At 38.6% G+C, this 16,155-nt stretch overlaps 2 non-coding genes across 2 annotated transcripts; one reads left to right on the top strand and one right to left on the bottom strand.

The window, feature by feature from the left end:
- Nucleotides 1–7,537: 7,537 nt before the first annotated feature.
- LOC148210213 (small nucleolar RNA R71) lies at nucleotides 7,538–7,644 on the top strand. Its single transcript, XR_015792538.1, has one exon. It is a non-coding gene; the product is annotated as a small nucleolar RNA R71 (small nucleolar RNA).
- Nucleotides 7,645–16,047: 8,403 nt separating this feature from the next.
- LOC148210212 (small nucleolar RNA R71) lies at nucleotides 16,048–16,154 on the bottom strand. Its single transcript, XR_015792502.1, has one exon. It is a non-coding gene; the product is annotated as a small nucleolar RNA R71 (small nucleolar RNA).
- Nucleotide 16,155: the final 1 nt, after the last annotated feature.

Below are 16,155 nucleotides of genomic sequence, written 5' to 3'. Positions count from 1 at the left end.
TGCCCATCACACGTGCTCATTACTAACCCAAAGAAACTGGAACCTCGTTCAAAAGTATGCCTATTCGTAGGTTACCCTAAAGAGACGAGATGTGGTATTTTCTTCGATCCACAAGAAAACAGAGTGTTTGTATCGACAAACGCCACCTTCTTGGAAGAGTACCACGTAAGATGATCATAAACCACGTAGTAAGGCAGTGATAAACGATATTTCCGACAAGGCTACAAACGTGTCAACAAGAGTTGTTGATCAAGCTGACAATTTAACAAGAGTTGTTCATGAAGCCACCACATCATGTCAGTCACATCCACCTAAAGAATTGATGGTGCCTCGACATAGTAAAAAGATTATATCACAACCTGACCGCTATGTGGGTTTAACTGAAACCCAAGTTATCATACATGATGACGGCGTCGAGGATCCATTGACCTACAAACAGACAATGGAAGATGTCGACAATGACAAATGGGTCAAAGCCATGGACTTAGAAATGAAGTTTATGTACTCCAATTTCGTATGGGAACTTGTAGACCAACTTGACGGGGTAAGACCGATAGGGTGCAAATGGATCTACAAAAGAAAACGAGACGCCGAAGGAAAGGTACAGACCTATAAGGCGAGACTTATGGCGAAAGGCTACACATAAAGGGAAGGGGTGGACTATGAAGAAACCTTCTCCTCTGTAGCTATGCTCAAGTCCATAAGAATACTTTTGTCCATTGTCACATATTATTGACTATGAGATTTGGCAAATGGACATCAAGACTGCCTTTCTGAATGAAAATCTTGAAGAAAGTATTTATATGCCTCAACCCGAGGGATTCATAGCTCAAGGTCAAGAGCAAAACGTTTGCAAGCTTAAACGATCCATATACGGATTGAAACAAACATCTCAATCTTGGAACATAAGGTTTGATACTGTTAACAGCAGGTGGATCAACCGTATCACGAGGTGGAATATCTGCCATTGATGTGCTCGTACTCTCTACCTCACTTTCAGAACTGATTTCACCTTCTCTCTCTTTTTGCTTTTCTAGTTGTTTTCGAAGTCTTTGCTCCTTTCGAGTTTTTCGAAGGGTCCGCTCAATCTCAGGGTCAAGGGGTACAAGAAAAGATCTTGTGCTCATGCACTTTAACTTACCCTTGTGAGATAAACGACCAAAAATATAGAACAAAAACGGTGGATGGAAATTACACCCAACAACAATTCACAAAAATAAAAACTAAAAGAATTTGAAAATAATTTTAAAACTAAAGTCCCCGGCAACGGCGCCAAAAACTTGACTAAGGGTTTGCTGAACGCACGCACTAAGCGTGGTAACAATTATATAGATGCAAGCGCACACCTGTCAGAGTAATATAAAATGGATGGAGTATCCAAGTATCGATCCTCAAGGACTTCTAAACAATTTCCAAACTCTAAAGTTTTAAAGAATAGTGAATGTTGGAATGAGTGATTCTTGTAAAATGGGAAGTGGTCACAAATAATGGTTTTGGATTTGGGATTTGGACTTATAACGATAAAACCTAGCCCGAATTACTTCAAGATAGCCAACAAAGAATCAAGGACATGCTAAGGACAATATGCATTTTACTTTAGAAACCAACGACTACGCTTCTCACTTGACTTATGTCTAAGCAAGTTCAAAGTCCTGAGACATTCCCTAATATGTCTATTATGAGATATATCTTAGTTTTAGGATGGAAATAGTCGCAACCTCGGGTTAAGGTCCTATGTCTAGGCTACTTAAGCGGAACCCTTATGTCTAAGGCGCTCCTCTCCTCGGTTTAACCACTCAACAATGCAAATAAGCAACCTTTTCAGTATTGACTTGTTAAGACTTACAGTGGCCTTCTCTAAATCCTAACTTTTTGGGAAAACATGTTGAGCAATGAATGGAAAGCAAAAACACTACTTCTTAGCAACCCTTTTTAGACATAAAAGGCTAACTATCCATAACCGGGCTAGAGACGGGAATTTAGAAAGACATATTGAAGAAAATACAGCAAGTAAAATGGTTGAATGTGGAATGCATGTGTGAAAAACAAAAGTTAACTAACGGAGAGTTTTTATCGGGATTGAGAGCTTCGCCCTTCTCTTTCAAGCAAGGGGGAGTGTCACGTGCTCTTTCCTCCAAAAACACAACTCTCTTAACTAAAAATAAAGTAAAGACAAAGGGAAGATAAGCAAAGTACTAGATTTTTATATATTTGAATAAGTAGAAAATAACTAAGTACAATGGAAACAAAACAAAGCTCAATAAAGGAATGTAAAGTATTCGGGATTTAAAAACCAAAAGCAACTAATGAAAGCAACTCAAAAGTACTTAGAAAGCAATAAAGAAACACTAAAAATGATCAAGAGAAGGAAGAAAGGCTTGATGAATTTGGTGGAGAAGTTGCTGGAATTTATAGCTGTGCAGACTTGGTTAGGTAGGTCCTAAAACGATGGTGAATCACCCATTTCCAACTCTTTTGACTGACCAAATCGTGCTAAAACTGATAGTCGAACACTTCTTCTACACGTATGCATCGGTTGGAACCACCAAAACGCATTGGAAGACGCATTTCATTAAGGGCAAAGTTGGAAGAAAACCAGTTTTTCTGCAGGCACGCAGGCGCCTCGCGCCTCCCATGATGTTTTTTCGTCTTTTTGCTTCTTTTGATTAATTTCCACTCCCAAATGGTCCTAAAATGTCATAAATATAATATAAGCCAACCACAAACCATAATATATGAATTTTGCATGAATTGGAACTCAAACGACCGAGAAAAATCCGAAATAAAGCTGAAACATAGTAAAAACAGCATCTAAAACCTTCTTTTTACGCATGTAAACAAGCGTAATCATGGTGCTCTGGAAAATTCTAAAGAACCTCGAAGCCACAAGAGAGGCCAGCACATCGAAAAGAAGTACCACCTTATACGGGAGATAGTGCAACGAAGAGATGTGATTGTCACAAAGATCGCTTCGGAGCACAATATTGATGATCCTTTTACGAAGACGCTCATGGCTAAAGTGTTTGAGGGCCATCTAGGAAGTCTAGGTCTACGAGCTTTATACGATTAGTCTAGGGCAAGTGTGAGAAATGTAATGGGTATAGTGTATGCCCTAGTTTATGGTATTTTCCCTTTGCTTTATGATAATGTACACCCCACTTGAGTTTAGTTCAAGTGGAAGATTGTTGGGTGTGTTGTCCTAAACTCGTAGTTTGTATTTATGTAAAAACAAATATATATTCAATAAAGTTTTATTCAATCAATCTGTTGTTGAATTCATAGCATTGCATTGTCCAAAATCCAATAAACTAAACATCCAAGGTTATTATCATGTAACCGAGACAGTATATCTATTGGGTATATATATGATATATTGGGTTTATATTTGATATATGCTTGATATACTAGGTATATATTTGATATACCCCTGATATACAACTGGATATAGTCCCGGGAATGACCTAAAGGGTCTATAATATATGGATAAGACTGAGTACCTTATCCTGGCAACACTATGGATACGACCCACTTTGTAAATGTTACAGACGACTCGACCCAGGTCGTCCGTATGGAGACATGCGAGTGGGGGTATCCTATACAAAGAATTTGTATGAGACCGAACCGCAAAATAGCCAAGCTTTAGATATCACATCGTTAACCAACAGATTGCTATTTCTTAGGATGATCAGGTAACTCATTCTCAATCTTGAAAGAGTTACGGACTCCTGCCCGCGAGGGCTCGTCCTTTGATTTGTATGGGTGAGAATGGCCAGAGTCGCCGATTCAATATTCCTACCATTTTGGGAATAAGACCGAGTGGGGAACTGAGAACATAACTTCACAAGATGGAATTCACTCTTCCCGACTTTAGGGAGTAGATGAGTGTTCTCTTAAATGGTGACTCCGGGACTTGAACTAGGGGCCCCACCTTCTCAATGGCCCGAGAGGGACTTCCGGTTATTGGTCGGACCATAACCGGGTTGTTCACTAGAGAAGTAGTCGTATTTAAGGAGTAAGATATAACTTAGGGGTAAAATGGTAATTTTACCCAGCTTGAGTTACGAGCATTCGTGAAGAATTGGCTTGTCATTAAAGGTTATATATCCATGGACATGAAAACATTCTGGAGTGAGAGGAGAACAACTGCGGATCTTTAGTGGAGTGACCCGTAGTTGACGAATGTTGATTAACTCGGTCAATGAGTTTGATCGATTAATCTCGCATCGTTTGAGCATCTGATCTGTAGGTCCATTAGGTCCCTTTGCTAGCTCATAACGGGTAAAACGAGGATCAAGTTTTTGAAAAATTTTGAAATGTTCAAATTGCTCAAGGGATTATATGTATAGTGATACATTATAATATATAGTTAATTCTAATTAAAACTATATATTATGAGAGAAATTATTTGAGTGAGATTCATATAAAATTAATATTAATATGATTCATATTAAGACTAGAGTTTAAAAATAATGTGGATAAGATGTACATTACAACTATAGGTTATATGAGAGAAATGCTATAGAATATGATTCTATTTTTGTAATAAATAATCAAGTGTTAATTATTTATTTGATTTATATATATATGTATATATGTTAATTGTTAATTGTTAATTAGATTAATAATTAATTATAATTTATTAATTAATACGATTAAGTAATTAAATAAATAAGTATATATATATTAATTATTATTATTAATAATATTAATATATAATTAATTTATAACTCTCTTACAAAAATGCAGGGGAGTGGGGAGTTAAGTGACGTGGGGTAACTCCCACGTCACAGTTTTTTTTTTTTTTTTGGTTTTTCAAAAAGGTTCTAGAAGAACACAACAGACACTCTCAAGATTTTCTCTCAATCACACTCTCTCAATTCTCCCTCACGTTCTAAACCAACGCTCCCACAAGCATTATCTCTATACCAAGAGGATAGCTTGGAATATCTTTTGGTGGTGTTCGGGAAATCGTTGAAGAACAGTTCTTCAAACGTAACTTTTTACCTGTATTTCCTTTTTGCACATTTGGTTTTGTTTCTCAAAATTGATGAATGATGGTCATTGCTTCCACTACGGGACTCACATCCCATCAATTAGTATTAGAGCAGCGTTGATGTTCTATTTTTTTGGGGGCAAAATCGGTGTTCTTGGTGGGTGTTTTCTTATTTTCGAAATATGGGTTTGCGGGTTAGAAATTTTCCGATTTTTGGCATTTAGATAGCATTTTGCTTCTTGATTTGATCATGTAAGTGCCCGGTGTTTTGGTTATTGTGTTTCTGTACCGAGTTTGTAAGTCCAGGTCGCTCGAAAGCTGTTCGTAGAGTCGGATTGGACGAAAAATTGTAGAAAACAGCGAATAAGACAAAGTAGGCCGCCCAGACTGCGTCATGGCGCTGCGGGGATAGCGAACAGCACCACGGCACTGCATTGTAGCGCCACGACGCTGTGTAGCGCCATGACACTATGCTGCAATTTTTTTTTGATGTAGCAGTGCCATAGTGCTACCCTCAGGCACCGCGGCGTTGTCCTGGGTGTTCTCCAACGTGGTTCCGTTGCTCCGGTTTGCGGATCAAGGACGGTTTCGGGCGTTATCTTCTTTTATTTGTTTATTTAATTTTTCTCTCTTAGGGTACCAAAATCTGGTCCAACTCTGCTATTTAATTATTTTATGCATTTTGAATGTATATTTTAATTAAATGTAGATTGAATTTTGTATGCCAAATAGTTTTAAAATCCCACGGTAGGTTACACACATAATATATATATTTGATATATAGTATGTATGTATAATCATGCATCATATAGTTATAAATGTTATAATGTATGAATGCATGTTTTATTTTCATGATTAATATAAGTGTTGTATTAATTAGATGAAAATAAAGTTGCATTGAGCATGACATTACTTTACTTAATAGAATTGTTATATTAATGTATGCTTACAATGCATGATTATAGTTTTAATTTCTTAAATTTTTATAAGAGTTATAAAATTTAGTAGATAGAAATTAAAATCTATAATAAAGAATTGCATGCAACATAGGGTCTAAGTTAATTAATTTTAAAGGGGTTTAAAATTAATTAGACCATAGGTTATATCTTCTAATATGATTAAGGGTAGTGTTTTATTATGTTTTAACTAGGTTTAAAATGAAATAATAAAAGACTAAATATAAAATATTGCCTATAAGGGAACCTTGTCTAAGCAAGGATATGTCTAAATTGTACTACACTCCTTGGTTAAGCAGACGGTTTCAAACTCTCCCAGCCTATGCTTCTTAGTGAGCACATCATTCAAAAACTTCACATATGTAGGCATCTGCTCCAAGGATTCCACAAATGGTATATGAATATGTATCTGCTTAAGTACCTGAAGAAATCGTTTAAACTGCCTGTCTTGATTCTTTTTCTGCAACCTTTCCGGGTAGGGTACTGTAGGAACATATCCTGTTGTGGTTACTGGAGCAGTGGCCTGTTCCGGATGCTTTGGATTTTTAGTTGCCTTGGACACGGATGCTTCAGCATTGTCTGTCTTAGCAACTTGTTTGTCTTCATCGCTTGTGTTGCCTTGCGGATCCACTATCTGCTCACTATTCACTAACTCCCTAAGGTTTGTCCTTTTTTTTAACTGGCATTGTTATAGGTGTCCTGTTTGCCTCAATTTCTTCTTCTTCATTTAATTCATCAAGGAATCCGCATTTGGGTGGGCAGAAGGTAGTGTCTTTCGGCTTCTCAATGTGATGGCCTTACATTTCTCATTCCCATCTCTTTTTTACTGTTCAGTGTCATTAGGAAACACTTCTCGTGGGCGACTCTTCAACTCTGTGGCTAGCTGACCTATTTGCACCCCATATTCCCCAATGATGCGCTAGACTTTGAACAATAGTATCATTCTTCACCATATAAGCCTCATTCTTTACCATATACGTCTTAAACATATCCTCTAGGGTCATAGTCTCTGTATGCTTTGGAGCGGCGTATTGATTCTGCCTAGAAAATCCAAGTGGATACTGCACCTTCTGATGATATGCTAGAGCATTGCTAGTTCCAGCATTCCGTCTCGACTAATTTCCACCCCAGCCAAAATTAGGGTGATTTCTCCAACTCGAATTATAAGTATTTTCATAAACATTTTCCCTATTTGGCTGCGAATTACCCAAATAAAACACCGAAGCTGGGTTGTCCGGACAATCCTGAAAACAATGCTCTCTTTCGCAATAAGGGTATGAAACATTATGCAAACTATTTACCTTAGCGTTGGATGCTCCAGCATCTGAGTGCGATATGCTCTTCATCACAATGTCTGCTAGTTTTGAAATTTTCGAATTTAAATCAACCACCACATCATCATTTGCCAAGCCTTTAAATTTTGCTAATGAAACAGCCCTGGTGCTTATTGCACGAGATTCTCTCCAAAATGTCAAAAGCTTCAACATACGGCTTGGATAGAAGGGCTTCATTTGTTGAAGCATCAATCACCAACTGTGTGGCCTCATTCAAACCGTTATAATATGTTTCAATATTGATGCAATGTCGTATTCCACGATGTGGGCACCTCTGGAGCAATCCTTTAAATCTTTCCCAATACTCACTCAAAGATTCTTCTGGGAGTTGTTGAAAATTGTTTATCTTGCTCCTAAGCTCCACATTTTTCGATTGTAGGAAGTATTGCATCAAGAACTTCTGTACTAAATCATTCCATGAAGTGATTGACTCCACAGGTAAAGAATCTAACCATGCTCCAGCACTATCCCTGAAGGAATAAGGAAACAGTTTCAACCGCATAGCCTCCTTGGTTACTCATTGCAGCTTGAACGAATCAACAACTTGCATAAAATATCGTAGGTGGCGATGGGGATCTTCGGATGAAAGTCTGTGGAAATACCCTACAGTTTGGAGCATCTGAAACATTGCAGGCTTCAGATCAAATCTATCGGCTTCAATAATAGGATCTGCAATCATTGGGTTGAAATCGTAGAATGTTAGAGCCACGTGTGCTCTTATTTCCTACTCTATATCATCCACGAGAAGAACAGCATTCAGAGGAGTTGCTGGAGCATGTCTTCTAGCTACAACCCCTTGTACTCCCTCTACTCTCAACTCTAGTGGATGTTGTGGGTTATCCATTTCAATTTCTTCTTTGCACTGGACTCTTTGCTCGACCTTTCTCCTTCTAAAAATTTGTTCAATTTATGGGTCAAAATCAAATTCCAAAGTAGGAAAATCGTTCATTCACTTCACAAATCAACAAGAGTGGGATTAAGAGAGCTCTTTAAGTCTCGTATTCTAATTTGCTAAAATCAATTAAGAAAACTTAATCCCCAATAACGGTGCCAAAAACTTGTTCACTTCCTCATAACTAGGAGAAAATTGGTGCAATTATACACCAAAACAATCCGTTGTAGTATAAAAATAAGGTCGTCTCCACATAGATTATAGTTTACTTGAAATAGCATATTAGAATACCAAAAAGTAAAATAAAAATAATTTGTTTAGAGTGGTCTGGATGTTGTAACAGTAAATGATAAAAATAGTAAATGAGCAAACACAGAAATATTCTGCGATTTTGCTCTGGAGCATCTGAAAACGAAAAACAAACAGAAAATGCGAAACAAATGCGAAATGAAGGTAAATTGAGGGGGAATCACTCTAATGCTCTCACTCACATCTAATTATGCCGTAATAAACTCAAAATGCTGAATGCCCAAACCGACATGGCTCTCTCCCGAGATTCCCAAATATGTTTAACCCCAACTCCCGTTGTAGACTAAACAAGCAATACGAACAGTTTATAGGCATGAAAGGGTGAGTCGTCTCATCCCTAAGTACTCACCATTCTACTTCTAAGAGTGAAATCTTACGCAAATAGAGGCAAACACACAACACAAAGACTTTCCCAAGCCTCACGTGAGCATAGCAAACAAATAATGTTGTCCAAACAAAATTAGTACGATGAAAGAAGAAAAACACCTCTATTAAATCAGCATAAATGTATATGAGTTACTAAAGTGTAAATAGATGGAAGCTACAGCGAGTTCATCCCCCTCGAAGGTGGGGTTTAGTTTATAACAAAAGAAAAGAGAAGAGTGGGTAGAGAAGAAATGTAGCCCATTGAGTAAGGAAGCTTCAGCAGTAGAGAAGATTCCCCCAACTCAGTGAAGACGCAAGGTTCGGCTTCTTCTTCGTTGGCTTCTCTTCAAAATGGGTGAGAATGTTCTCCAATTTCATTGCCCAAATGCATTTTCTGTTCTTGGGTTCTCCGTGGCAGATAGGTACTGTTCTTCTATTTATATCGCGTCCTTAAAAATTAGGGCACCACTAGGAGGCTGTACAGACACGGTAAAACTGGTGCAAATAAATTACTGCACAGTCACACACACTAGGGCATCCTGAGCGACTTCCGGCTCCAGCAACACTTTCACAACCTTGAAAGCACTTGGCTTGCCCTCAACAAATTCTCCAATCCCTAATACAAAACATCCCTAATTAAGCATAATTCATTCAAAATGAGGGAATTGTGAATTCTAAAAGCTCATGGACCTAACTAAGTGATTTCTTCTCTTTTCCATGGTCTTTTCAGAAAGATTCTCACATTTACACGCCATTTTGGTGTACACTTGATAACTCTCCTAAAGAGAGTTAATTGTGCCTATAAGTTGCATGACATAGCTAAAATTAGTCTATTCTAACCCCATTTATTCAGTGAGTGTGCTTGAATTACAAGATAAATAGATATCTCACATTACTAAGAGTCTATGTTAGCACTAAATTAAATGATCTATTTCTGAGCATTTTTGTTGCAGCTTCGATGAGGCTACAGCATCGGTTCTAGATAAAGACATAAAGCAGCAAGCTAACAGTGAACAAGCTTCTTAGTAGAATTTAGCACAGTAATTAGAGGTTTTACCGAAAAGTAAGAGCTGGGTTCCTCGAGGCTTGTGTTGTTGTTCTAATATCTGAAAGGGGTATAAATGCAAACAAGAGGAGAAGCCTCCAATGACACACGCATCAAAAAATATTCCCCTTGTTCATTCTTGAAGGAATCCACCCTCACCCCAAGAAATCCTATCCAAAACAGTTAGAGAAAGTCAAGAGAAGAAGGAGACTCTTCAGTGCCATTTGGGAGCTGATCTTCCGCTCCTTCTCTTCATTTTCTGATCTTTGTATTATTTTCATTCCTACAGTTTGTTTGGCTCTCCTTATGGCTTTGCATAGCTAACCAACTTGTGTAAGGGGGAGATGTTCTAGACTTATTTTCTGGGCTGTAACCTTATTGTTTGCTTTAATGAAAATTTGTTTTGAGTTGAAGTTGTTTTATCACTCTATTTTCAACGTACTTGATCACCATTTTGAAATACCTCTTTGATCATGTTTGGAAAAATGTATTAAGCAGCGAAACCCTTCATCTTGGGTTAGAGTCTACTTGAGTTTAGCGTGTGGTGACTTAGGGATAAGCATCACCTAGCTTGGTCATAAGAACTGTGCATATATGCTATTGATGTTTGTCTATAAATGTTAGTAGTAGAAAACCTAGGGTGTTTGGAAGAACACCTTGTCTTTTTGACCATTACAATACTCCATTTCTTCTACAGCATAGTTAGAGTGGCTCAGACGAGTCGGCTTCCTTTCCCCCTTACGCCCTTGTTTTTATACGATGTTATTAAGTTATTGTGGATGTGTGGCAGACTAGCAGACTTCACTTTTGTGTTTGATATAAGATACTCGCTTTAAATAGCCTTTACGTCAATATATTTTAGTTTTCGTAAAACAAAAACCCCTTGGTTTATTGCATTGTTTCCTTGAGTAAATATTGAGTGTTTAAGCATTTAGTCTCTGTGGATTCGAACTTTTATTTCTTGCTGCGACGATTGTGTACACTTGCACATATAAGAATTGGTAGCAAAATTAGTGGACAACAAGTTTTTGGCGCCATTGTCGGCGACTAAATTGCTTTACACTCTGTATTTTGATTAAATAAATTTTATTCTAGCTCTTTGACTACTGTATTGGTGAACTTTGAAGGTGAATGCACGATTTGCAAGGGTTAGAATACTTGCTTGACAACGAAATTGAGCGCACTTTCCACAAACGAAGAAGAGAACAGCGTCGTCAGCGAGTTGAAACTAACCCCATGGATCAACCACCAAGGCTCCCCAATCCAGTTGTGGAAGAACTACATGGAGGAGACATGGCTAATCCAGTAGCTGTGCCCCCTCTAAATGTTATTCCGTTGGCAGATGATGGAGACAGAGCAATCTCTTCCAATAACTTCCATTGGTCAGATTCTAGAGCTATAAATGACAGAGAAAAATATGGGGCTGCTAGCAACACGGAGATGGCTTCTCTAAAAGATCAAATAGCAAACTAACCAACAGGTAAATAACATGAGTGCTGCTACAGCATCGTCTACTAACTCATAATCAAGCAAAGTAATGGCAATCTCATGTTCCTACTGTGAAGGTGATCATACTTATGACTCTTGCCCGGAAAACCCAGCATCAGTGTATTATTTGGGACATCCTGGCAGAAACAACCCTTACTCGAATACCTATAACCTAGGATGGAGGCAACATCCAAATTTAGCTTGGGAGGAAATCTAGGTAATCATGGGAATCAAAACGTCAGGCAGTACCAACAGAAAACAACGCAGCAACCAGGACTACTGATGCCTAGCCAACCGCAAGGAGCAAGGCCAGCAACTAACCCCTCAAACTTTATGGAGGCCTTGATGAGAGACTATATGGCAATGAATGATGCATTGATACAAAGCCAAGCTGCCACCTTAAGAAACATGGAAGTTTAACTAGGTCAGTTGGCTATTGAAATGAAAAACCGCCCATAAGGCACCCTGCCAAGTAACACTGAGAATCCTAAGAGGGAAGGAAAAGAGCAATGCCAAGCATTGACTCTTCGCAGTGGAAAGGCATTACTACACCCCTACCTAGCTCTGATGAGAGAGGATAATGTTGTACAACAGGAGGAACTTCAGATAGAGGTTGTAACTGAGAGCGTATCAGAGAATATAAATACTGAAGAGAAGGTAGTAAATGATGCGGGAGCATCACTTGAGCAAATAGGGCAACCAGAACCGATGGCACAACAAGGAATGACGAAGCAACCTGAGCCAGAGATAAACAAAGGAAAGAGGGCTGCATAAATAGAACCTGTTGAGGAAGTGTCTACGGAGGCACCAGTGCAAAAGAAAGTAAAAATTTCAGTGGAAAATCAAGTTCCCCTGGATGTGCAGAAGAAAAACCAACTGTTGCAAAAGAAAAACCAGGACGTGCAGTTTGATCGTTTTTTAGAGGTGCTGAAATAGCTCCATGTCAACATACCCTTGGTAGAAGCATTAGAGCAGATGTCAAACTACGTCAAATTCCTTAAGGATATATTGGCAAAGAAAAGAAGGGTAGGCGAATTTGAAACGGTGGCCCTTACAAAAGAATGCAGTGCCATTTTGACAGAAAGCTCCTTCAGAAAATGGGTGACCCTGGAAGTTTTACCATTCCTGTGTCTATAGGAGGGAAAAATGTAACCGCGTGCATTGTATGACCTGGGTGCTAGCATCAACCTAATGCCTTTATCAATGTATCAAAAGTTAAGGATTGGAGAAGCAAGACTAACAACCGTCACCTTACAGCTGGCAGATAGGTCCATTACACATCCAGAAGGCAAGATAGAGGATGTTTTGGTTAGGTAGATAAATTCACTTTTCCTGCAGATTTCATCATACTGGATTATGAAGTGATAAGGAAATCCCAATCATTTTGGGAAGACCATTCCTCTCCACAGGTAGAGCTTTGATCGACGTGCATAATGAAGAGCTCACTATGAGAGTTAATGACCAGCAAGTGACATTCTCTGTTTTTAACTCTGTTAAATACCCTACTGATATGGAAAAATGTTTTTTGTTAAAGATTGCAGATGATTTAAAAAGTGATGAAATACAAAAGGAAGAGCTGTTGAACCAAATGAAGGACAAACTAACCAGAATTCTCAAGGCTGGAGACAAGGAGGCCAAGCTAATCCAACGCCAGCCAAATGACCCTGCTACTGATAGAATCTATAAGAAAATGTTTGAACTGCTGGAATTGAAGGACAGGGTACAAGCACCACTGCAGCCATTGTGGTGAAGGCCCCCAAGTTAGAGCTGAAAGTCCTACCATCACACCTTAAGTATGCTTATCTGGGAGAAGCAGAAACACTGGCAGTCATCATTGCAGCATACTTAAACAAAGAAAAAGAGCACCGTTTGATAGAAATGTTGAGGAATCACAAGAGGGTGATTGGCTGGACTTTAGCTGACATAAAGGGGATCGGTCCAAGTTACTGCATGCATAAGATCAATCTAGAAGAGGGATGTAAAAACTCAATTGAGCACCAAAGAAGGCTGAACCCTGCCATGAAAGAAGTTGTTAAGAAGGAGATCATTAAATGGCTTGATGCTGGGATAATTTACCCAATAGCTGATAGTGATTGGGTGAGCCCGGTCAAATTGTACCCAAGAAGGGATGGATCACAGTGGTGCCAAATGACAACAACGAGTTGATCCCCACAAGAACCATAACAGGTTGGCACATCTGTATGGATTATAGGAAATTGAATAAGGCAACCAAGAAAGACCATTTTCCATTGTCATTCATTGATCAGATGCTAGATCGATTGGCTGGGCAAGAATACTGATTACGCTTGTTTACATGCGTAAAAAGAAGGTTTTAGATGCTGTTTTTACTATGTTTTAGCTTTGTTTCGGACTTTTTCTCGGTCGTTTGAGTTCCAATTCATGCAAAATTTATATATGATGGTTTGTGGTTGGCTTATATTATATTTATAACATTTTAGGACCATTTGGGAGTGGAAATTAATCAAAAGAAGCAAAAAGACGGAAAAATACCTCAGGAGGCGCCAGACGCCTTGGAAGGCTGCAGAAAACAGTTTTTCTTCCAACTTTGCCCTTAATGAAACGCATCTTCCAATGCGTTTTGGTGGTTCCAACCGATGCATACGTGTAGAAGAAGTGTTCCACTATCAGTTTGAGCACGATTTAGTCAGTCAAAGGAGTTGGAAATGGGTGATCCACCATCGTTTTAGGACCTACCTAACCAATTCTGCACAGCTATAAATTCCAGCAGCTTCTCCACCAAATTCATGAAGCCTTGCTTCCTTCTCTTGATCATTTTTAGTGTTTCTTTGTTGCTTTCTAAGTACTTTTGAGCTGCTTTCATTAGTTGCTTTTGGTTTTTAAATCCCGAGCACTTTACATTCCTTTATTGAGCTTTGTTTTGTTTCCATTTGTACTTAGTTATTTTCTACTTATTCAAATATATAAAAATCCAGCACTTTGCTCATCTTCCCTTTGCCTTTACTTTATTTTTAGTTAAGAGAGTTGTGTTTTTGGAGGAAAGAGCACGTGACACACCCCCTTGCTCGAAAGAGAAGGGCGAAGCTCTCAATCCCGATAAAAACTCTCTGTTAGTTAACTTTTGTTTTTCACACATGCATTCCAATTTCAACCATTTTACTTGCTGTATTTTCTTCAATATGTCTTTCTAAATTCTCGTCTCTAGCCCGGTTATGGATAGTTAGCCTTTTATTTCTAAAAAAAGGTTGCTAAGAAGTAGTGTTTTTGCTTTCCATTCATTGTTCAACATGTTTTCCAAAAAAGTTAGGATTTAGAGAAGGCCACTGTAAGTCTTAACAAGTCAATACTGAAAAGGTTGCTTATTTGCATTGTTGAGTGGTTCAACCGAGGAGAGGAGCGCCTTAGACATAAAGGTTCCACTTAAGTAGCCTAGACATAGGACCTTAACCCGAGGTTGCGACTATTTCCATCCTAAAACTAAGATATCTCTCATAATAGACATATTAGGGAATGTCTTTGGACTTTGAACTTGCTTTGACATAAGTCAAGTGAAAAGCGTAGTCGTTGGTTCCTAAAGTAAAATGCATATCGTCCTTAGCATATCCTTGATTCTTTGTTGGCTAACTTGAAGTAATTCAGGCTAGGTTTTACCATTATAAGTCCAAATCCCAAATCCAAAACGATTATTTGTGACCACTTCCCATTTTACAAGAATCACTCATTTCAACATTCACTATTCTTTAAAACTTTAGAGTTTGGAAATTAATTAGAAGTCCTTGAGGATCGATACTTGGATACTCCATCCATTTTATATTACTCTGACAGGTGTGTGCTTGCATCTATAGAATTGTTACCACGCTTAGTGCGTGCGTTCAGCATAAATCACCAGTCAAGTTTTTGGCGCCGTTGCCGGGGACTTTAGTTTTAAAATTATTTTCAAATTCATTTAGTTTCTATTTTTGTGAATTGTTGTCGGGTGTAATTTCCATCCACCGTTTTTGTTGTATATTTTTGGTCGTTTATCTCACAAGGGTAAGTTAAAGTGCATGACCACAAGATCTTTTCTTCTACCCCTTGACCCTGAGATTGAGCGGACCCTTCGAAAAACTCGAAAGGAGCAAAGACTTCGAAAACAACTAGAAAAGCAAAAAGAGAGAGAAGGTGAAATCAGTCCTGAAAGTGAGGTAGAGAGTACGAGCACATCAATGGCAGATAATCCACCTCGTGATCCGGTTGATCCACCTGTTGTTAACGGTAATATGAGGGATCACGCAAGAAATGATTAATTCAACCATATCCAGATGGCGGACAAAAGAGACGTGGCAATGCGAGAATATGCCGCCACGGCTTTTCAGAACTTTGATGCAGGGATAGTCAACCCTATTCCAGCCCACGCAAACTTTGAGCTTAAACCAATGATGTTCCAAATGTTGCAGACAATTTGAAATTTTGGAGGGCAGGAACATGAGGATCCACATGATCATCTGAAATCATTCATTCAAATTGCAAATGCATTTCGATTACCTGGTATAACAGACGATGCTCTTAGACTAACACTTTTTCCATTTTCTTTGAAGGACCAAGCTAAAGCATGGCTCAATGCATTTCCACCGGGATCCATCACCACATGGGGGTCGTTAATGGAGAAGTTCTTAACAAAATTCTTCCCACCTACTCGCCACGCTGATATCAGAGAGGAGATAATCTCCTTTAGACAGTATGATCGTGAACCTGTTCACGAGGCATGGGAAAGATTTAAAGAACTAATCAGGAAATGTCCGAACCATGGCTTG

The sequence above is a fragment of the Momordica charantia genome (assembly GCF_013281855.1).
Source record: "Momordica charantia cultivar OHB3-1 chromosome 7 unlocalized genomic scaffold, Mcharantia_2.0 BLBB01000007.1, whole genome shotgun sequence".
Classification (NCBI taxonomy): domain Eukaryota; kingdom Viridiplantae; phylum Streptophyta; class Magnoliopsida; order Cucurbitales; family Cucurbitaceae; genus Momordica; species Momordica charantia.
The sequence above is the reverse complement of the archived record's forward strand: the minus strand, read 5'-3'. Positions and strand labels throughout refer to the sequence as shown.